General features: G+C 42.1%; 1 long non-coding RNA gene across 1 annotated transcript in view; it reads right to left on the reverse strand.

Moving 5' to 3' along the window:
• Positions 1-3,438: 3,438 nt before the first annotated feature.
• The window catches only part of LOC115837584, a 44,849-nt gene continuing 24,950 nt past the window's right edge, over positions 3,439-23,337 (reverse strand). The window contains exons 5-6 of the long non-coding RNA XR_004032575.1: positions 21,853-21,943; positions 3,439-3,741 (exon numbers count right to left, since the gene is read on the reverse strand). This is a non-coding gene — a long non-coding RNA (uncharacterized LOC115837584). The remainder of the gene's footprint in view (positions 3,742-21,852; positions 21,944-23,337) is intronic.

The following is a 23,337-nucleotide window of genomic DNA, read 5'->3' on the forward strand; positions in this document are numbered from 1 at the left end:
TTTTTTTCTGCTAACAAGGTATGCAGAGGACTCAAATTCCAGTAAACGAAGGTTAAAGACGGGCTGATTTGCAGAATACGGTCATCACCCCCACCCCTTAATTTTTCCATAAAGTGCCATAAAAAGCCACTGCACTAACAAACATTTTGGGAAGGGAACAAGCTCCAGGCCAAGAAGCCACAAGCTTAAATGGGGGGAAATCTGAGCCCTGAGGCACAGTTTCCCGAGCAGAGTCATCACTCAAGAAGGGATCAGGCATTAACAGAACTATCCCAACCCAGCACCAAAGTTAAGGCTTCTCTGGGTGCCCTGGGACAGTGCTGGTCAGGAGAAAAGCGCCAGTGTCCCTCACTGGAGTTACACCCTTCACCTTGACTTACAATGTGAAATGAGAGCACGTCTCCAAGACTCAGCTTACACCTGAAAAACATCTGAAGAAAAAAGTCTTGTTTTATTTAAAGGATGAAAGGAAAACGCAACGCAATGCAGCTGTATGTATTTTTTAAAATTTATTGTTGTGGAACACAGAAAAATTAATGCTAAAACGGATACAGAAGAGTAAAGTCCCCCCAGAGAGCTAGGCCAACTGTGAAGAAGAGGAATATGGAGGAGGGGCTTATCCTACAAAATGACCTTCTGGCTTGAAAACAGAGACCAGTGAACAGAACAGAGGCCTAGAAGACAGGCCTCTTTATAAATGAGGACTTGAAATATGTTTAACATGGCTTAAAAATCATTGGGAATGGTTAGATTATTTAGTAGATGGTATTGAGAAACTGGCTCACCATATGGAGAACAATAACATCTATATTTCTTTTTTTTCTTTTTTTTTTTTTTTTTTTGAGATGGAGTCTCGCTCTGTTGCCCAGGCTGCAGTGCAGTGGCGAAATCTCTGTTCGGTGCAAGCTCCGCCTCCCAGGTTCACCCCATTCTCCTGCCTCAGCCTCCCAAGTAGCTGGGACTACAGGCGCCAGCCACCATGCCCGGCTAATTTTTTGTATTTTAGTAGAGACGGGGTTTCACCGTGTTAGCCAGGATGGTCTCGATCTCCTGACCTCATGATCTGCCCACCTCGGCCTCCTAAAGTGCTGAGATTACCGGTGTGAGCCACCGCGCCCGGCCCAATAACATCTATATTTCTGTAGTACACAAAGGTGGACTCCAGATGTACATGATATCCAGTATGAGACGAAGCTTATGGTTAACAAAAGAAAATTTAGAAGAGTGTTTTTACAACTTAGAGGTGGGGAGAAACTTTCTAAAGAAGACCTAAAATTACCAAATATAAAGAAAAAAAAAATGAAGTGTTTGATGACATAAAAGTTGAGGATTTCTTTTTAATGAAAGTTGTAAAGATGAGGTTAAAAATTAAAAAATTGAAACACAATGTGTGCAACATTTACAATTGACTAACAAGCAGTATAGGATATATGAGGGTAACTTGTAAGTCAACAAGAAAGGATCATAAAATCCATCAGAAGTAGGGGCAAAGGGCTGGGTATGGCAGTTCATACCTGCAATCCTAGTACTTCGGGAGGCCAAGGTGGGAGGATTACTTAAGGCCAGGAGGTCAAGATCAGCCTGAGCTACATAGTGAGATCCAGTCTCTACAAAAATAAAAATAAAAAGATTAGCCAGGTGTAGTGGTGTGCACCTGTAGTCCAACCTACTTGGTTCGAGGATCGCTTGAGCCCAGGAGTTCAAGGCTACAGTGAACTAGCATCACACCTAGCGCTCCACCCAGGGCAACAGAGCAAAACCCTGTCAAAAAAAAAAAAAAAAAAAAAAAGAAAGAATGAAAGAAGAAGAAAAAGGGCTGGGCATGGTGGCTCACACCTGTATTCCCAGCACTTTGGGAGGCTGAGGTGGGCCGATCACCTGAGGTCAGGAGTTTGAGATCAGCCTGGCCAACATGGTAAAAGCCCGTCTCTACTAAAAATACAAAAATTAGCTGGGTGCGATGGTGTGTGCCTGTAGTCCCAGCTGCTCAGGAGGCTGAGGCAGGAGAACTGCTTGAACCCGGGAGGCAGAGGTTTCAGTGAGCCAAGATCGCGCCACTGCACTCCAGCCTGGGCAACAGAACGAGACTCTGTCTCAAAAATAAAAATAAAAAAAGAAACAAACAAGCAAAAATAAACAGAGGCAAAGAATATGACAGGTAAATTACAGGAGTTTTTAAAAATCCAAATGGTTCACATAATAATACAAAGCTCAAAATCAGGGTAAAGCAAACCAAATCCAATGAGCTATAAGTTTATACTCCTCAGATTGGTAAAAATGGGAAAGTTGGATAATGCCAAGTCTAAGATGTGAGAACACATGACTCTTCATGTCCAGCTCTTTGGATTATAGAAGCGAGGCCAATCTAAAGAATAAGCTCACAAAAATTGAGCTTCTATGTACATTAGATCAGTAGTTCCCTTTCAGAATATCCCAAAGAATCCCCACTTGTGTCCAGAAGAGGGAATCTAAGAGGATTTCATGCAGCCAAGACCTGTGATTGCTGGGCCACAGGGGCAACCGGGGGGTCCTTAGCTGCAGAAATGGGAAAGTAAATTGAAGAGGTGCCCTTTATGGAGTACCATGCAGCAGTTGGAAACAATTATCTGGAATCACTAATTAGCAGTATGTGAAGTCTTTTAAAAACGCAGTACTGGGTGAAAAGATAAGAAAAGGCAAAGCAATCAGGGTTGCTTGGAGAATTAAATGGCAATAAAACCCTTGATGTAGCAATTGGCTCAAAGAAGACTTTAGGTCCTATCCACAGGTAGGTGGGGAATTAGAGGGGTCAGTCCACCCTGACAAAAGACTCAAGACCATAGAGATGGAAGTGAAATTTGAAAAGATTCGAAAGAGACTTTGTGGACTATCTGCTAATAAATTTTCTTTCCTGCATCCTTTCTTTCTCACTTGGCAGTGGAGTCTAGACTTTTACAAGAAAGAAAACTGAGAACATGAAACACTGCACCTCTGGCTGACAGTCTACCTGTCTTGGTGTTCCTTAGGACATTTGAGAATTGCCCTAGCCACGTGCTGCATTTGCTAAAATTAATTCTAGGGAATTTGTTTATGTGGGTTCAGAATTCTTCACTGTCTCCGTTGACTCCCCCATATGTAGTCTGTGATAAGTGGCCATGGATAGAATTGTGCTGAAAGTTCTTTCACCGTGGTTAACAAAATCTACTGAGTAACACTTCATATAGGGTATGGAGAAGCCAAAAGTGATTGGATAGAATGATATTTTTTTCCCTTTCTTCTTCTTACCATATATATACTTTTAAGAGTATCCGTTATTGCTAATGTCTGCTACCAAAATGTCGGTGACCAAAATGTAGAAAGGAAGAAGGAAAACGGACAGCTTGTCTAACATTCTTGCTCTGAAAATCCCAAGAGATGAGATTCCATCTCTAAGCAGAAGGCCAGGGAGTCCTCTCTTAGTGCAGAAGGCAGCAGGATATTTTTACCGCATTTGCGATCGGGGTCACAGAGAGGGGCAAGGAGCTGAATTCCAAGAATGGAATAGAATCTAGCTCTCTCCAAAGGAAATCCAGGGTTTGGAAAACTCCCAAGGAGCAATAATTCAACTGAACTAACCTGATGAGCTGTTTTCAAATGAGTATGGAGAAATATAGTGAAACATTGAACAGCTTCCTAGAATTGAAGCAACTGGGCAAAGGTACCTTTTATTAGACCTTTGCAGTACGCCGAGAGAACCGGTTAGAGTGTGGGGCTCAGCTCCATCTGGAAGAGAGAAAGACTTGATTTTATTCCCCAGTAGAAGGTTCTCTAGAGCAGTGCATATGTTTTTCACTTCCTTATAATTATTTATTCAAAACTGAAATATCAGCAAATCAAAGTCTACTCCATGCATTGAGTACCTACTCTCTGCCCATCATCTGCTGGGGCCTTTCTCTATCTTATCTCATAGAATCCTCCCCAAATGCTTCAAGGAAAAGATAATCTTTCCCCATTTGTCAGAAGAGGAAGTCTCTGAGAGGATAGACACATTTTGAAGGTCAGATAGCTTTTAAAAGCAGATCTGGATTCAAACCCAGACAGCTGAGTCCAAATCTGGAACTTTCTTCAGCCCTTATTCCCATGACCACACCCCTGCTTCTAAGGGATGTCAGGCAGCCTAGAGGGTCCCATGAGATTTAGAAATAAAGGGATAAATTGTCCTTTCCTCACCCACTTTCTAGCAAAAATGCTAGGGGAGCAGCTGTGTGTTAAAAATGAGTTGGGGCGGAAATAAAGATAATAAAGATAGTGAACTTTCATTGAGTTTTGGGTCAAACATTGTGATAAATGTTGGGTCTGAGCCACATTCCTATGAGCTGGCTCTATTACTGTTTCTGTTTTTTTTTATTTGGGGGAATTAAATTTCAAAGGTTAACTAATTATTTAAACTCAAACAACTAGTACTTCTTAGAATAGATCCTAAATTGATCTGACTCTCAAACCAGTGTTTTAAAAATACTACAATAAACTTCTTCCTTGGGATACGGCAATGTGAGTTAGGCATGGCAGCTATCGTGGTGGTGTTATGGTGGTGGGAACAGCAGTGACGGTATTGTTTTCATTGTTCTTGGTGGTGGTGATATTAATGATGATAAGTAATTGGTGAAGGTGGTTGTCCTTATAGTGGTGTGATGGTGTTGGTGGTGGTGATGGTGGAGGTGGGGGTGGGGTGATGGTGGTGGAGGTGGTGATGGTGGGGAGGGGGTGGTGATGGTGATAGCAGTGGTGATGATGATGGTGGTGGTAGTGGTGGTGGTGATTGTGGTGGTGATGGTGGGGAGGCAGTGGTGATGATGACATCAGTGGTGATGATGATGGTGTTGGTGGTGGTGGTGGTGGTGGTGATGGTGGGAGAGGGATGATGATGATCATGATGGTGATGGTGCTGGTGGTAATGGTGGTGGTGGTGGAGGCCATGGTAGGAGAGAGGGTGGCAACTGTTGTGGTTGTGGTGCGGTGGTGGTGGTGGTGGTGGTGAGGGTGGCGGTGGGGTGGTGGTGGAAATAGAAGCGTTGTTGCTGGTGGTGATAATGGTATTGGTGTTGGTAGGGGTGGTGGTAGTGGTGGAGGTGGTGGTGGTGAGGATGGGGGTGGGGTGATGGTTACCATGACAGAAGTGATAAGAGTGATGAGGTGGTGATTATATTGATTATGGAGGTGGTAGCTATGGGGTTCTCGACAGTGGTTAATTCACCCTCCTAGATGATATCTTCTTTTGAGAAATTCTGAAACAAGAACACTTCTGTTTTCTCTGTGCCTTTAAAGGTCGATTCACTTGTTTTTTCCATAGGCTTCAGGAAAGAGGCACTGGCCTTTACTTCTCCACCTCGATTCACTTCCATGCTGTTGACAAATGTTATAGTTGCCCAGGATCAGAGGGAGAGACAGACCCCGTGACCATTTCCCCAAAGGCGGCCTTTGGCCACTCCGTGCACTGGAGCACATGACCCTCTGCCTCGCCCCTGCCACATTAACCAGGTGACTGTCTGCCAAGGCCCAGCCCAGTCCAAAGGGAATTGGGATTCAGTGTCCCAAACAAGGCACTGATTAGCTGGTAATCAGGCAGTGATTAGCAGGTCGGGTCACCTGCAGTTCAGTGCCCATTGTTCCCAGCAAAGTCCTGGGATATTTGCCACACGGCTGGCCAGTCTGAATGTCTGAGGATTCCGATGCCTGCAGCTCTGCTGTGGAGATGTGTGATTAGGAACAAATCCTCTGTTCTCTAAGCCCATCCCCCCCAGGAGGCAGTGCGGTGAATCCCCTTCTCTATTCACACACAAAGGACTGGGGAGAAAAATGGCCTGCTTAGGAGCTCAACAGTGACAGAGAGGTGAGGCCCCAAGGATGCACTGAAGAACTGAAAGCAAATTAGCACGTTCCTCTTCTTGCACCATGATGACTGAGCATGGAGGAACCCGGCAAGCCCACGTCCAGATTGGGATTCTACTGTGATCTTGAGATGTGACCTTGGACAGGATTTTTAACCTCTGAGCTTCTTTACCTTGATTTTGAGAGGTTAATAATAACACTTGCCTCTTCAGCCTTTGAAGTTCAGATTTAGAAAATGAACATAAAGCAGTTACTACAGTCTCTGTAGCATGTGAACAATGCATACTATCACCGTTATCATCGGTCATAGTAATATCAATATTTAAAATATCATAATTATTTGAAATACTTTATTTAAAATATGCCTCTGTAACATCACTTCTAAATGAGAGATAGCCCCTTTGTAGGAGGCCATGATAAGGATGAGAAGAGATAATTCTTATAAAGCTTTCATCACAGGGCCTAGCAAGTAATTAGCACTCAATAAATCATAGTAATAATGGTGATCACCATCATTATTGTTTGTACAAAGTTGAATGGAAAAGGCTATTTTGTAGCATTTTTCACTGTATTGTAGCATGTGACCATGAAAATTTAGACAAAGCATAATTTTTTGAGCTAAAAGGAGATTAATGAAATTATTCATGGCACATTCACACCATCGGACACTGTTCAGCTTTATAGTCTATGTGCCCTTCTACCACCTGGAGAGCTTGCTAAAATTCTCATTTGGTAAATCTGGGGTCAGCCCAAGATTACGCATTTCCAATGCATTCTCAAGTGATTCCAGGGCTACCTGTCCATGGACCCCACTTTGAGTAAACAGGATGTACACTTTCACAACAAAAAATGTGTATACGCATTTATACAGAAATATAGAAAAAAATTCCTATGCTATACTCAAGATGGGGCACAGTGTTTTTCACCCTCTTCACTAAACTGTACTCTTTCCCAAAAATTTAATAACAAACACGTAAAAACATTTAAAAATGCAATAAATTTTATTGATGCAAGTTCTTCCCTTCTCTAAAAGTTTGTCACACAGCCAGGTTTTCCAGCACATTCTCTGCCAGGTCTGCATGCCTGATGCCATGATTTTCTCCTAGAGCCACACTAGGCCTTTTCAGCATCCTAACCACAAGGAAATCACATTAATGCATGCTCATTCTGGAGGCTTCAGCTCTCCAAGGAGCAGGTGGGCCCCAGCTCAGATATAGTTGCTGGCCAGAGTTCAGGGCCCAGAGGCGTGCAGGCCAGCCAGGTGCAAGATGGACAGTTATTAACTCAGAGAAGCCCAGAGAGTTTCTAAAGTCTGATTCCGGCTGCATTTGGAAAGGGCGTTCCAGTTAACATGGCGGGGTGCTTTCTGCAGTTTAAAGGAGCTCAAGGAAGTTTCTTTTACAAAAGAGATGGCTCCACTAGCCCTTCCTCTAAGGGGTGGCCTGAGAGAGGACACTTGTGATCTAAGGGTAGGTGGGTATAAGGTCTTTTCTTCCTTTTGAGTCCCCTCAATGGAGACTGGGATATTTACTTGGGTACTTGAGCCCAGTATTTATCTTATTCTCATCAGACTGTTTCTGTCACTGAGAGGTTGAAAGAGGTCTGAATGAGCATCCAGAGACAGAATTAGATAGAACCTCAGTTGAATTTTGACCTTGCCATTTAATAGCTAAACTGCCTTAGGCCTAAGCAGTGACTCTGTTTCCTCCCATGGAAAATGGAAGTGGCAATGCTCTGGTCTCTCCAGGATTCAAACTTATGGAGCTAAAGATCCTAGTTTCCAGTTAGGTAAAAGCAGGCTTGCAAATGCCAATACTAATAATTATTATTTTTATTCAGTGTTCACCATCCTTTGCACCTTAACATACACCTCGTACCTGCCTAGATGAGCCCCCACCCGCTGCCCACCTGAGAACCCTAGTATGGGGTCCCCATCACCCCATCCCTCTGTGTATCAGGCAGTGGGTAGAGGAAAACAGATACATACAAAAACTGGGTAGTGGGAGGAGCGTTTACTAAAGGGATATTTAACTGAGGTGAGGGCGGGACTTGAGGAATAAATAACAAACAGTGGCATGGATAGGGGTTGAGGAGGTACATTTCCCCCCAGCTTCTGGCTTTCAGTAGAGAGAACAGCCAACTTGTCAAGAAGGGGGATACCAAGGAATAAATAGCCTGACCCCCGTCTTCCCACACTCCTGTGTCCTCCTCATGCTTTTGCCAAGATCTTGGCTTGGCTTCTCCTCTGATTGATTTCAACCAACTTTCTGATATTGGCAGGCAGCTATCTTATGTGCCCATGTTACATGCTCATGATAAAGCTGCATTTCCTGAGGGGACACCAGTGGATACACCTCTGCCTCGCACGCAGCCTAGAGGCTAAATGTATGAAAAGCAACACCATGCAAATCATTTTGAAACTGCTCTGGAACCCTCACGGGACCCTCCATTCTAGACATCCAGTCCCACTAGTGATCTGGCCATGAAACCCACTAAGAGACTTCCAGAAGAAGATGACCTCTGAAAAGAGAAAACTTTTTTCCAAGCTTCTGTGGAACAAGAAGATGCCATCCCTTTGGTGGAGCCCAAAGGGAAGCCAGGTAGTTGGCAAGAGAAACTGTTGTTATCATCTATGAAAGGTGCTTCCTGGGGTTCCAGAGGAGGGTGCAGGAGGGGAACAGTGAGTCTGGAGGGACAGATGGAACATTCCTGCAATGCTCTCAATCGAGATCTGACCCTCAATTCATGATACCTTCCAGACAACCCACCCTGACAGATCCCTCTCCTCTTAGAGCTCTCACACACCTTTCTTTTAGCATTTAACATTCGTAACCTCAAATGAATGATTTCTATGCTTGAGTCATTTCCTGAGTAGACTGTCAGATCCTTGAAGGCAGGAAGGCAGTGTGATATAGTGGAGAATATCCTGTGTCTTCAAATAGTTATGAAGATTAGAAAGGCAATCTAAGCAACATACTTAACATATTACTAGGTGCACATAAAAAGTGATGAATAGACAGATTTATGACTATTCTTTTTTTTTTATTCTTCCTATCCTTCACCATGTGGAAGATACACTGCAATTACACACACCTCCAAAAAGAAAACTCAGCATTTCTTATGTATCTTCTATGGGTCATTTACTATGTAGAAGGTCAAGTATGTTATTAGAATGCTTCCCCAATTTAGTTATGCACAGAATCCATTTAAAGTACAGAAAAACATCTGACATATTATTTTTAGTATGACATTTTAAAAAAATATTTGGAAAGTAAAATTCTGTTTTACCTCCCAATGCTTATTGCTGCTAATAAACTATAAAACAAAATAAATTTAATGCAAACAAAGCTATATAAATTTTACTTAATTACAACAGATGATACAGTTTTGATGAAACTGATTCAAAACTTACTACGCAAAAGCAGTATTGAATGCTGCTGTACAGGACATTTCCATTCACCAAGCCTAGACGTGGTATGATGACTCAACTGTCCCACAATTGCTCCCCATTTATACTGGGCATCATGATGTTACTTGGCATTGATTTGACAGCACTGCATCATTTTAAATTTATTTCCCATTTATTCCTTTTTCACTAGTAGAGACAATCAAATTACTATTAGATCTTGCAAACTTTCTTTGCAACGATCAGCATTAAAATGCAGTGGCTGTTCTTTAAATATAAAGGATCATCCGGATAGTGCAGAAAATGCTTTGCCAGTTTTACTTTAGATTATCATCACAATGACAGCACATGGTTCAGCAGCAAAGGTGATTTTCCCACCCTGCCCCTGGATTACGGCATGTGGTACAGGCATTTTGAATCTCAGCTTATGTCAGGTGGGTATTATTACCTGTTTTCTATTGGAGGACATTTAGGCTTGGTAGTGCGGGGAGGTGTTCAGTCACTTACCTAGGTTCACTCACCTAGTAAGTGATGCAGTGAGACTCATACCCAAAAGTTTCAGTTTCTACATCCAGTCTTTTGACTGATTGGTCTCATCTTTGATTATTATTGAAGATTAATGCTACATTGACGCAGATTGATGATGAGAGATGAGGGGGATGTTGAAGAGATAGAAAGCAAATAGAGAATGAAACATGCTTGGCCAGAGATGGCAACATAAACCCTGTCCATGGTGCCCTGTTGTCTTGGGTGCTGCTGTGGTTAGGTCAGGAGCGGTCGGAAGTCTGGAGCCATATGGAAGCTACACAGCCACACGATGAGGCAGACCTCTAAGTGGGGCCACTCTTGGCACGTCCATGTTGAGCTCAGCAGCAATGTGATGAGTTGAAATACTGAAAAGGAAAGTTCTAGGTTGCTCATCATCATTTAATCTATGCACCTACTCCTTGGCATTTCCTATTTCCTGCTTTGGGCTGAAGCTGGACATTCTTTCCAAGAATCCTTTATGTCAGTCCTTTTGGGATTCAAAGAGTTTTGGTAATGGTGACCTCAGTTCACATCCACATTCCACCGGGAGAGCACAAAGCTGGGGCCCTCTCTGCCTCCAGGAAGTAAAAGAGACTGTGGAAGAAGTGTTGTCAACTAATGTTCTTACTACAGAAAGCCAGGGGAGGTGCTGCTCATCCCTGCAGCTCCAAGTGATGAGAATTTTGGAAATAAATAAATTCAGTAACTTATAGATACATGTGATAAACTCTCACTCACCAGGATCTGATAGACTAGTAGTTAATACAATTTTTGCATAGCTTGCATTTCCTGATAATACAGATGTATCTGCTATTAAAATTCCACTTTCCTTGTAGCAAAGTTAACTTTTTGTTATTCTAGAACGGCAAATTGAGTCATGTGAAGTTTTGGGAATCACACACACATCAGGTAATGCCATAACAAAAGTTGTTTTTGCCTGCAGTATATTTTGAGGACAATGAAACCATTCAATCATTGCCCAGAATGATAATTATCTTTTTGGACACATGACCTCATATTCCCAATCTATTAAGCACACAAAATCTGAAAATGAGTGGTATTAGTGATTCTATTGAAATGGATACAAGGGAACCGAAACAAAATAAGCCAGCTTTAGTGTGTAATCCCCGAAAAAAATAAGTGCTAAGAGGATGGGTGACTTAGGATACTTAGAAAAGAAAAACCAACATGGAAAAATAAAACAGTAAATGCACGTGTCTTTTGACTTACTAGATGTCTGAACTTCATTGCTTCAGGGCACATCAGCTTGGGGAGGGGAGTTGACTCAGGTGTGGGTAACAATTGTGATGGCCTATGACCAAATTCCACAGTAAAGTGATTGGTACCCCAATCTCTCCTCTGCTCTTTTTGTTTTTTTGTAATCATCGCAGGTAGACATTAACATTTTCTGCAGAAGCCAACTGACAGAAAGATTAGCTATATCAGAAACAGCTGCTTCCAGTAGTCTCAGCTTCATTCTAGGGGCAATCTCATCCAGAGTCTTAGAATATCATTTTTTAAAGACCCCGGTGCAAGTCACGCCAAGGTGGTGTGTATTAGAAGATGTGTGGCCATCCAGTGTAACTTTCACAAACTTTCTTTACTGGCACAGACCTATTGGTGATCTAGGTGAGAATACAGGTTATTGGCATCTCTCCAACTGAAGTCAGCACCCTGACTTTCTCCAACATTCTCTGCAGAGAAACATGAATCTTAATTCATACCATATTCTTCATATGAATCTTCATGTCCATGTACTGGTCCCCACATTTCACAGCTCCAAAGGTCATTGTTTTTATTTCTCCTTGAAGGACTAGAAGTGGATTCTCAGGCAAATTGAAACTTTGGGCAAGTCCCAGAAGTTCTAAGGTGGGAATGCTGATCAAATGTCTCTACTGTCCATTCTTTAACCCCTCTTATGCCCCTTACCTCACCCCTCTGGAGACCCAGATTAAAAACGCTTCAGAGCAGGAAACCTGGTTGATGGATTGATCAATCAACCAGCAAGTATTTATTGAGAGCACCTAATTTTTGCTCAGCAAATGCTGACGGGAGCAGATGGTGCAGTGACCGGTAATAGAGGACTCTTCAAAGTCAGGTAGAGGACTCGAAACTGAGGCTCAACTCACCGCGTCTTCATTCAAGAGACAGCAGTTGAACACCTACACACAAGCTGCGCAGCATGCTTGCAAATGGGAATAAAAAAGGCAGACTAGATTTCTGTTCCCCTAGAGTTTACAGTTTATCAGGGTCATAATTCTTTTAAGTACTTAAAATTAATTTGCACTATGATTGGAAAACAGACTGCTTAGGCAGCTTATGGTGGTCAAGAAAGTGGGAAGGTGTAAAGTTGTTTTTAGCTTTTTGAGGCCTGGAAGGATACGACCATGCAGTGACTGGGTAATGTGATTTTGGTAGCAAGATAGATTGAAGAATGGAGAGTGAGTAGTATCCTCCCAAAATTCATGTCCTCCCAGAAACTCGGAATGTGAGATTATGTGTAAATAGGGTCTTTGCAGATATAATGAAATTAAGATTAAGTCATAATGATTTAGGGTGGGTAATAAATCCATAAATCCAATGACTAGTGTCCTTGTAAAGACACAGACAGAGGTAAGAAGGGCAGATATCAGAATGATATGGCTACAAGCCAAGGAACGCCAAGGATTTCTGGCCACAACTAGCTGCTTGGAGAGTTGCATGGAACAGATGATTTCCTAGAACCTTTGGATGGAGCACGGCCCTGCCAACACCTTGATTTCAGACTTTCAGCCTCTAGAGCTACAGGAGAATAAACTTCTGTTGTTCTAAGCCACCCAATTTGTGACAATTTGTTATAGCAGCCTTGAGAAATGAATGCAAGAGACAACTGACTGGGGTGAAGAAGATTCCTGGTTAAAGGATGTATGAGTGCTGCCCTGGAAAATGAGGGCCAAGGTGAGAAAGAATGGTAAGTTTCTATTTGTATGGTTGTGTACAAGATAATAGCTGAAGACCCTAATGGAATAAACAGAGTATGTCTTTTCCAGCTTGTTTTATAATAAACCACCTAAAGAGCATGAAGAGACAAAGATTGAACTGCTCAAGACATGTATCCATTTATGGAACAGAATGAAAAAGAGTAAGCAGGGAGAAAGTGAAGGAGTTACTGGCAATATTCCACTGGACTCTGTAGATACTTATTAAGCCTTGCCTATTCCATACCTCTAAGGAACGCACAGTGTGAGTTGGGAGCAAAACTAGAGAATTTCCATCCAAGGGATATAGGCAATGATTGAAGTAAGCTGAATGAATAGAAACAGTGAAGACAAAAAGAAACAATAGTCCCAGTCTAAGGATGATCAGGATGTCTTTGCAGAGATGACATCTGTAGGCAGGCTGAAAGGATCCTTCAGGATTGGACAGAAGACAGAGGGGCAGAAGACAGAAGAAAGCCCAGAGTATACCATCATATCTCAATGCTCCTTGAATGGTTGCTATGTTTAATTCTGGTGCCTCTTATAGCACACAAAGGCACATGGAAATGGTGGAGTGAGTGAATAAATGAATGAACTAATGAAATGACTCAGAAGCCAAGAGAGGAGAGCACTTTGTCAAGTAAGAGGGGGTAATGAACATTATAAAAAGCCAGAGAGAGGCTGGGAAAGACAAGTATGAATGTCAAGAAACGAATGGGTCAATAGAACATTGAAGAGCTAGGAGCTTAGGAGAAGTCAGAGGCAATTCCTAGGAGCTGAGAAGAAAAGAGTGAGCCGTGAGGAAGGAAGCTTGTGCTGATGAAGGCTCAAGGAGTATGGCTGAAAAAAAATATTGGAGAGAGGTTAATAGTGTTTGTGTATTAAAGCTGGAACAGAAATTAAATACCACATGTTCTCACTTATAAGTGGGAGCTAAACATTGAGTACACGTGGACACAAAGAAGGGAACAATGGATACCGGGGCCCGCTTGAGGGTGGAGGGCAGGAGAAGGATGAGGATCAGAAAACTAACTATTGAGTACCATGCTCATTACATGGGTGACAAAATAATTTATATGCCAAACCCCTGCAACATGCCATTTACCCATGTAACAAACCTGTGCTTGTATCCCCCAAACCTAAAATAAAAGTTGGAAAGAAAAAAAAGAATGTTAGGAAGATTGTGTCTGAAGGTAAAGGATAAGGAAATTTGAGGATGATGGAGACAGGAGTCATACAGTTTCTTAGGAGCCATGGGTGGAAGAATAAATGAAATAACCAACATGTATTGAGCACCTACTGTATGCCAGGCACTAAACTAGCTATTTTCAAATACTTTTAAAAAAAATAATCTGGAAGCCACGCTTCATGGGAAGTGTTAGTTTTAGAAAGAATAATGGATTTCCCTCTAATGACGGGAGTAGAGGAGACAAATGAATTTTATAATTAGATGGGTTGAAAGAGGAATCTTTTCGTTCATCAAGTATCTACTGGGTACGCCCTCTGTGCTGGACACTCTATAAAGGGCCTCAGGTATATCACCTAATGGGAACCTTAGAATGCCCCTAGAACGTTCTATCATTATTCTCATCTTGGAGACAAGGATTTCATAGACAAGCTCTAGTAAAACGATTCAAAGCTGAGTATGTCTGCACAAACAACTACATATGTCTCAGCCTCTGTTTCTACATCTGTATAACTTTTCTTCCCATGGTTGTTGTGAGGATGAAGGAAGGAGAAAGTGCTCACTAAAGGGCAGTTCTTGTTTTTAACCTTACTTTACTCCTTTGGAATGAGGCCATTGGGTCCTCACTACACCCTCACCCCTCTACCAACGTTGCCCATTGCTTTTCAGAATTGAAGACGTCCTGGAGCCCCAAAACAGGTGTCAGCAGCATTACCACATCAGATCAATCTGTAAGCTTGAGCACAAGATGTCTACTCTCTGCTCCCAGAAAAGAAGTCATGTTGGGAAGGCCAGCTAAATACAGAACATGACCCAAAAGCAAAGTGCGTCTCCGAAAGGGATAATGCACACCGAGACAATAGTTTCACAGATCAATAGGAAACATTTAAAGGTCCGCTGATGAGCTAGACTGCAGGGGCGCTCCTCTTCTATAAAAGGAAAATAAAATGGATCAATAAGAAATGAAAATTGATATTAAATGGCTGAGATTTACTTTCTGCTACTAAGGGTTCTTCTCCAAGCTGGGTCTCTGGTCAGACTTGTTCATTCCCTTCCAACCCTCTATGTTGAGATCCCAGGGTGGTGGAATAAGATAAATAGACATGGAAACAGTCCCCAAAAATGGCTGCAGTAAGGCCATACAGCATACCTAACATGTCTACTGGTTAGCATAAAAACAACTAATTTGTCTGAATGCAACATGTTGGGTGTAGGAGGAAAATGTATGCTTTAAACCTCAACCCATCACCCTCCACTCTTCAATCTTTATTTATGTCTATGTATCAGCAGTGTGGCACATTCTAAATAGTTTTCTGGTGTATTTTAAGGATTCATCTACCAATTCTGTGATCTTGGGCAAATGATTTAACTTCTCTGAGTCTCAGTTTTCTCATCTATAATTATGTCAGTATTATCATGATAAAATAATAGAAATGATTATTGTCACCTTCCTCATCCCTACCATTATCACCCAATCACCACCCTGAAAACTAATATCAAAATGGCTGAATGCCCACGTGGCTTTATAGGAGGAGATTTAGAGCCAGAAAGACCAAATTTATTAGCGAGGTTATCTTGAGCAAGCTGTGAATCTACTCTGATCTTCATACAATTCATCATGGACTTGGACAACATCTTTCCTGGTTATTATGAAGACTGGAGAAGACATGTACAATGCTTAGCACTGTGTCTCGTACATAATGAAAACTCAGTACTGGTCCTTAGTCTTTGCCCTGATTCTAGTCTGTGATAGTGTTAGACTAACATCTTGGTGAGCCCATACTGACCACTGGGAGTCCAAGTTGACTCTGAGAAAACTAAAAGAAAGACAAACAAAAGGATATATTTGGAGGAAGAGGGGATGGAAAGCCACATAGTCTGGTTCGGCATGAGACTGAGAGAGGTCTGGGCAGGTTCAGCCCCCCTGGAGAGAGAACATCCCACCACTGCTACCTCTCCTCCTTTCTCCTGCCCTAGTGCAGAGCACACAGCTTCACCCTTCAGCTGATTGGAGCGGGGTGGGGTGTGCCTGTGGGCAGTGCAAAGAGATGAAGGGCTTCTCCTTCCAGCACACAGCACTGGCTAATGGGGGGTTTCTGTCTCCCCCACCCAACCACCTCCACCCTCACCTTGCAGCTGGGATTCTGGGCTCCCTGCATTCATGGTGTAGGATAGCAGGGGCCATGGATCAAGATGACTCCCCTCCTACCATAGGTGCTGATTCATTCAGCACTAACTGAGCGCCAACTCTGTGTCCACATCCTGCTGGATAGCAGGGGCCATGAGTCAAATGAAACAAAGTCCTTACCCTGAGGCCATCCTACACTGAGCAGTAATCACGGGTATCACAAAATGCCCTGCTCCCCACCACTTCATTTTGCCTCAAAGGGAAAACTCTTGAGAATTTACAATTCTATCCCATTTTTTTCAGAAACTCCTTAACATCTTTTTTTCCGCAAAACTCATACCCTCCCAAACCCACCCTGAATCCTGCACACCTCACTCATTTCCCTCACATCTCTGAGTCTTTTCCCTCCACAGTCTCCCCTCCTGGTTTCTTGTTCTGCAATACCTTCTTTCCCATGTTATACTTGGATTTTACTCCTTCCTCTTGTCTATGCTGGTCAGTGGCCAGTTTTCCCCAGTGGAGGCTGGGGACATTCTCTTTCTACGTCCCTGTTTATCTCTACTCTGAATAAGTCAATATGCAAACGTCTGGGTGTCCAACTCATCCCCCCAGAAGGGATTCTCTTTAGCCTGACAGCCTATTATACTTGTTGTGGGTGGCCTACAGTGTGTCTGGGTGAGGCATATGCAGATTGTAAAAAAGAAAAAAAACTGGCAGGCCAGACCCTTTGTTTCCCTACTATCTGACTAATAAGAGATTCTTTCACTATAATATTTCTTCTGCTATTCTAGTTGTTCTTATCACACTCACTGCCTGATTCCTCTGGGTTCTCTTATATCTCCATTTTGAATTCCCCTGTAGGCACTGTGTCTTCAGTAACTGTTTCAATTTTGAACCCAAAGAAAACCTGTGTGTCCATTTCTTTCTCCTCTATTTTTCTTTTCTTGACACATTAATTCCTTAGAAGTGGGAAAGGGACTGACATCTGTGTGTCTATGCCTCTATGTGATAGATGTTAGAAAACACTTCCGTGGATATATCTCATGTAGAAGAAATTAGCCTTATTTTAACAGTGAGGGAACTGAGGAGAGAAACCTTCAACCGTGTGTTCTAGCTCACACATAAGAACATGAAAAGCCTCCAAGACTTCACGCTATCTGTCCCTTGAAATGTACCCATGTGGCTGACATATGCAAACACATGCAAACCCAGGCAGTGGGCCCATGTGACATTCATTATAGAAAGTGTTTCTTTAATTATCTCTCATTCCTGACTCCCACCGAGGTCTTCATAATGGGTTTAGAATTACTGTCTTCTAAGTGATTCTGTGTGCAAAGTTGTACAATGAAAAGGGTACAAATTTGAGCAAATCTAGGGGCAGAGAGTAGACCCAGAATGGCTGAGATCAAATCCCAGTTCTTATTATCTGGATGACCTCGGGTGATGGGGATAATAGGAACACTTTCCTCATAGGGGTCTTTCCTTCTTATTGCCTCCTCCTGAGGAATGAGGATGAGGATGATTTAGGTAGGTTTGTGTAAACCACTTACACCCTTGTTTAGCCCATGGTAAAGCTATCAAAATGGACATTGTTGATTTTATTGTCTGTGGTCTTGTTGGCCTTACCACTTGTTAGCTGCAAGACCCTTGGATACCTCTCTTGACATCTCCGAACTTCATTTTTCTTGTTGGTAACACAGGGGTAATACTTCCCACATCGAAGCTTTGCTGTGAACCTCTGATCAGATAAGCCATGTAAAGCCACTAACTCAGGGACTTGGTTGTAGCAAGTGCTTTCTTGCTTAAAATATGCCAGTTCCCTTTTCTCCGAGAGAGCTCAAAGCACTGCTATTCACTTAGGAACAATGGAAGAAGTAAGAAGAAGAAAACAAAGGAAAAAGCAAACACTGGGGGCTAGATCAGGCTGAAGATCAGCTTCCTGGGGGCAGTTCCTACCAAAGGGTGGTCTGTCCTGAGTAATCAACTGGAGTCCCCCCAAACCCTTTCCCAGGTGGTCCCCAAAACTGGTTGGTGAGTGGTGCTGCAGATGTGGCTTCCTTATGGGCGATGGTGTTGATGGAAAAGATAATTAATGCCTGCATTGAGCTCTCTCTGAGTCACTCCAGAGCCCAGTGATGAAGGAGGAAAACACCCCTGATCAGTACCACATTTCCAGATTTCATTATAATTTTTAATTCTTCAATGTTGGTTTGAAAAGCAGCATCAAACATGCATAAAGTTTTGGAGACAAAGAAAAATGTAACCAGCCACCCTTTGAGTTTGGACTTGAGGACACCCCGGATCCTCTGAGAGATTTGTCTCCTTACAGAAGCAGTGAGGTGCCCTGTTGCTGTGACATGAGACAGTCCTGCCCCCATACTGTCTGGAGGCTGATGCTCTCATTGTTTTATGCAGTTGGGCTCCTGGACATCATGTGCTTGAGTTTTGCATCTTTTCCCAAATTCTACTCTTTTCACTCTTACAATCACTAAGTGCTGTCCATATTATTACTCAAATGTCTACTTGTCTCTTCATTTATGACTACCACCTTTTGCCAAGCAAGCTCCCCTGAAGGAAACCAACAACAAAAATCACCAGGCCTCCCAGCAGCCAGACGGAGCTATTCAAAATGTGATGTGAGCTGGGCACAGTGTTGGTGCCCACCTGTTGTCCCAGTTACTAGGGAGGTTAAGGCAGGACGATCCCTTGATCTCAGAAGTTCAAGGCCAGCCTGGGCAACATAGCAAGACCCCATCTCTTTAAAAACATTTTTTAAAGTCAAAATGTAATGCGAGACTCACTCCTCTCTGTCAATCACCTTCATTGTCTTCCCATTGCTTCCTGGGTATCAAGTCTCTGCCCATCTTATAAAACCATCTGTGTTCTCATCCTCCCTCACTCTAATTCAGCTTTCCAGGCTTCTTTGTTTCCCCATCTATGCAAAGATTTTGTATACTCATGGTCTCTTCATCTAAAACATTACTAGAGCCTGGACAACTCCTCCCCAACCCCTTTACAGACTGGTTATTTTAATTCACTCATATCTTGGCTTACCCGTCTCCTACCCAGAGGCCTTGCTTGAGAAGCCCACCTCAGGATACTGCTTTTTCAATTGCCAATTGCTATTCCGACTCTCTCATAGTCACATTAGTTCTTTCTGCAATTTGATTATGAATGATTTTGATTATTTACTTGCTTTTAGTCTATCTTCCTCACATGACTGAAAGCTGTATGATGTTTTGTTCACTTCTGACTACCCATTACAAATAGCACACAGTAGGCACTTAATAAATGTGTGTTGAATGACTGCACAAATGACTGCTGTGAATTGAATCATTTGGTAGGCAGGCAGTTCTTTTCCTTGTTTGTGTAAGTGTGAGGGTGGATTTGTGCCCCCATATGTGAGTTTTTGAGAATGGAGGAAGGATATTCTGGAGCTTGGATTGCTCCCTGCTGAAACCCTTCAATGGTTCCCCATTGCCTCTTGGCTCAGCTAAGTTTGCAAAGCTCTTCAGGAACTGATTCTGGTTTCTTTCCTCCCCATTTTCTCCCATTTCATTTCCCTACTCCCTCATTTGCGGCCTGTGTATATGTGTATGGATGCCCACTTGGGTTGGCCCCTTCTATTCTGAATTGTCTACCTTGCTGACATCAGGATCCTTTCATGTGAACCCCCCTCCAGAAAGCCTTGTCTGAGCCTCCATTTCATCTTTTTGGGTGAGCTGGTTGCCTTCTGTTTGTGCTCCCTGCACTTTCCACCTTAACCCGTAGTCTCCCAAATGGGACAACTCATGGCCTTCTTTTGAGTAATTTGGAAAAAAAAATATTTATTTAAAAAAAATATACTTTTGTTCACTTTACAAGATGCATAAAATACTGGCATGCCATTGCACATATATTCATTTTAAAAGTGGGACTATAAATGTATGTAGAGAGTATAGGTTCAAAAATTTATTACAAGCATTCATGATCAAAAAGTTTGGAGAGCATGATGACATTATACTTTTCATACTGCATGGCATTTGTCTGGATTTTGTCTCTCTCTTCAAGATCTTTCAAGGCACTCTTGAGAGAAGAAACACCGTACACAGCCGCAGTTCCTTGACAGTGATATGGGGGTGGTTTTAGAAGGTGCACAAAAAGAAGGTCGCTAATGCCTGTTGAGAACTCATTGCCCTTTGAATTCTCTTTTATTTTTCCTCATTTAAATAATAGGGGGAAAAAGTCTCAGCTGTGTGTCAATATGTTTCTAATACCTCTGGGTACCGCTTGCTAGTTTCCCTTTATAACAGTGAGAACAAACTTTAGGCTCAAGCCCTTGAAAATGCCTCTTACCTAACCAAAACCCAACAATTCGGCTTCATTTTCATTGCTCCTTTCCATTTGTGGCCAGTAATATTGCTATGATATTTAAAACAATGTATGATTTTTCTCTTGCTAACCATGCAGAGTTTCTTAGAATAAATTTATTTATAAACAGTAAGTAAATTTTTTTTTAAATAAGCAAATTATAATTTGGTGAAACTAGATGTTTCAATCTTATGTCAGTTTGGGTAACACAAGGGTAACATAGTCAACATGAGCTTTGAAATACAAAGACCTTGTAAGATTTTTGACTCTGGCCATGGCTAAATGTGTGACTATTGCAAAGTCCTTCTCTGAATCTACTGTAAAAGGGATAAAAATACTTATTCTGTAGAGTGTTTTGAAGATGAGTATTAATGTATTTAAAGATACTTCCCAATGCATGCACTTGATCAATAATAGATATATGTTTATGAAATGAGGAAATGGATGAGTAAGAATGGAATAAATCTGGGTAAATAAGTCAAGGAACCTGGATCCTCCTCAAAAGTCCCAACCTTCTTAGCTGGAACGAGTCAGACTCTGGAGAGCCCCATTCTCTCCTTCACTAGAGTCCCATTTTCACAGTCATTTGACATTTACCCAGGGGACCTGAGAAAGTTAATGAGTTTTGCCTAGTCCCTTAATTTTGCTTTGGAGTGATTAGTGTGAACAGAGAATGGAATGTGCATGAGACATGGATTGATTTTGTGGCTCTGCTGGAATTCTGTTGGAACTTCACTCTCCATTTGAGTAGTCTCTATGTAGAACTTCTGCCTTGGAAGCTGATGAGCTCCCCATACAAAGAAGTATTCAAGACTAGAAGAGATGAACATGTGACCCAAGCCTTGACTTTCTGCTTCTCTAAGAAACATTACATTCATCATCCTGAAATCAAAGACATATTTAAGGGCATCTTGAACCAAGTCTTGAAAGCCTATTTCTAGAAGCTGTGTGTAGGCTATGCAGACATGACTTCACAGACCAGTGTGCAGTTGCACCCCTATCTAGCACTTAACAGACACAGCTATTGTACTTTTATTTCAAATTGAAAGCCATGTTTTTAAGAAGTCAAACCACCTAAGATCTTATAAAAGTAAGCAAATGAGTTTTTTTTCTCCACATTGTTTCTCTCTTTTTCTTTAAGTAGTCTATCCAGCTTCTTTCAAAAAGTGCTGGGTTCCAAAAGGCAAACGTGAAAACTTTCAGGCTTCCTAAGAAACAGTATCACTTCTGTTGCACTGTGTTGGTCAAAACAATCACAGGAACAGCTTTGATTGAAGGGAAGGAGACTCCTTTTCTTGATAGATGTAGTGGCATGAGTGTACAGGAATGGGAGGAATTGCTGGTGGTTGTCTATGTATACGATCTAACACACACACACACATAATCCAACTCAGAAAATGTAGGACTCACTTTTGCTAAACACCAGGCTCTGCATTAGCATCCATCATACCTGATTTCTTCAAGGAATGTCTGTGGAGACTCTACAGGATCTCCAAGGACAAAGACCTCACGTCCTTACATTTTGCTTTCATTTCCATTTCCTCTGGAGACAAATGCAAAAGAAAGTGGTTTCAGATCACAGGTAGTCGTATGTTTTTGTGTGGCTGAAAGGAAGGCCTTCGTGGTCTGTATGTGTACTTGTGCATGGCACGTGTTCATGCAGCCATGCGTGTGTATCTGGCAGGGAGGTGAAGGTCATTTTAGACTTTATATTCAGATCTTGCGCTATCCTGTGATGTCTTGTTCTCAGTTCAGCTTTTCCTGTCACTAACCCTTTGCCCAGACCATCGCTCACGCATGACTGACCTGCCTCGTGCACAAGACCATGTATTTGCTTTTCTGAAATTAGTAGATCAAGGTCCACCTGCTTTATGCTCTTCATAACGATTCTTCTGGCAAAAACAAGTCCAGCATTCTTGACCCTTCTCTATTCTGAAAGATGTAACAAAATGGATAGGAATTTGCTAGATATAGATCAGGTCATGAGGCAGAGGAGACAGGCTGTGTAGTTTCGGATCTGGAAAACGGAAGGCTATGTAGCTATTTGTCAGGACTCCTTTTCTGGTTTTACCTCCCAAAGGGAGATTTCTACGGGTTTGTGGGATAAGATGAAATGGGTCTTCTGTTAAAAAAAGAAAAAAAAAAAAGGTAGTGCTGTACGTAGAGAATAAAATATTGGCCAGGCGCACTGGCTCACACCTGCAATCTCAGCACTTTGGGAGGTCGAGGAGGGCAGATCACACGGTCAGGAGTTCAAGACCAGTCTGATCAACATGGCGAAACGCCGTCTCTACTAAAAATACAAAAATTAGCTAGGCGTGGTGGTGGGTACCTGTAATCCCAGCTACTCAGGAGGCTGAGGCAGGAGAATCTCTTGAACCCGGGAGGCGGAGATTGAAGTGAGCTAAGATCACACCACTGTACTCCAGTCTGGGTGAGAGAGCGAGACTCCATCTCAAAATAAATAAATAAATAAATAAATAAATAAATAAATATAAAAAATAAAAAATTGAGGAAGAATTTGAGAATAAGATGACGACATAAAGGAATTGTTTAAATTTGCTGATTTATATTTGGTTTAACTTATTTTCAGCAGAAAATATAAGCACTAAAATGATTGTAACACATTTCAGTGTCCTTAGCCATAATTTCTCCTTATTACCTGCTCAAGGCTTCATCCGTCAGAATGTAGCCAACATCATTTAACCAAAAGGGGGAGGATTCTCTCTATAAGTCAATACATGTATTACTCCATTCATCAAATACAGAGACATCACTTTTTAAACACTGCACCTTAGAGAACAGTACATTTGTGATTGCAGAAACCAATATAATCTCCCTCAAATTGCAAGCAGATATTATAAAGTGAAAACTTCCCTTCAATAATAAACCCTGATCAATGACACAAAAAGGTGGTTCTTTGAAAAGATCAATA

The sequence above is a fragment of the Nomascus leucogenys genome, chromosome 2, assembly GCF_006542625.1.
Source record: "Nomascus leucogenys isolate Asia chromosome 2, Asia_NLE_v1, whole genome shotgun sequence".
Taxonomy (NCBI): Eukaryota; Metazoa; Chordata; class Mammalia; order Primates; family Hylobatidae; genus Nomascus; species Nomascus leucogenys.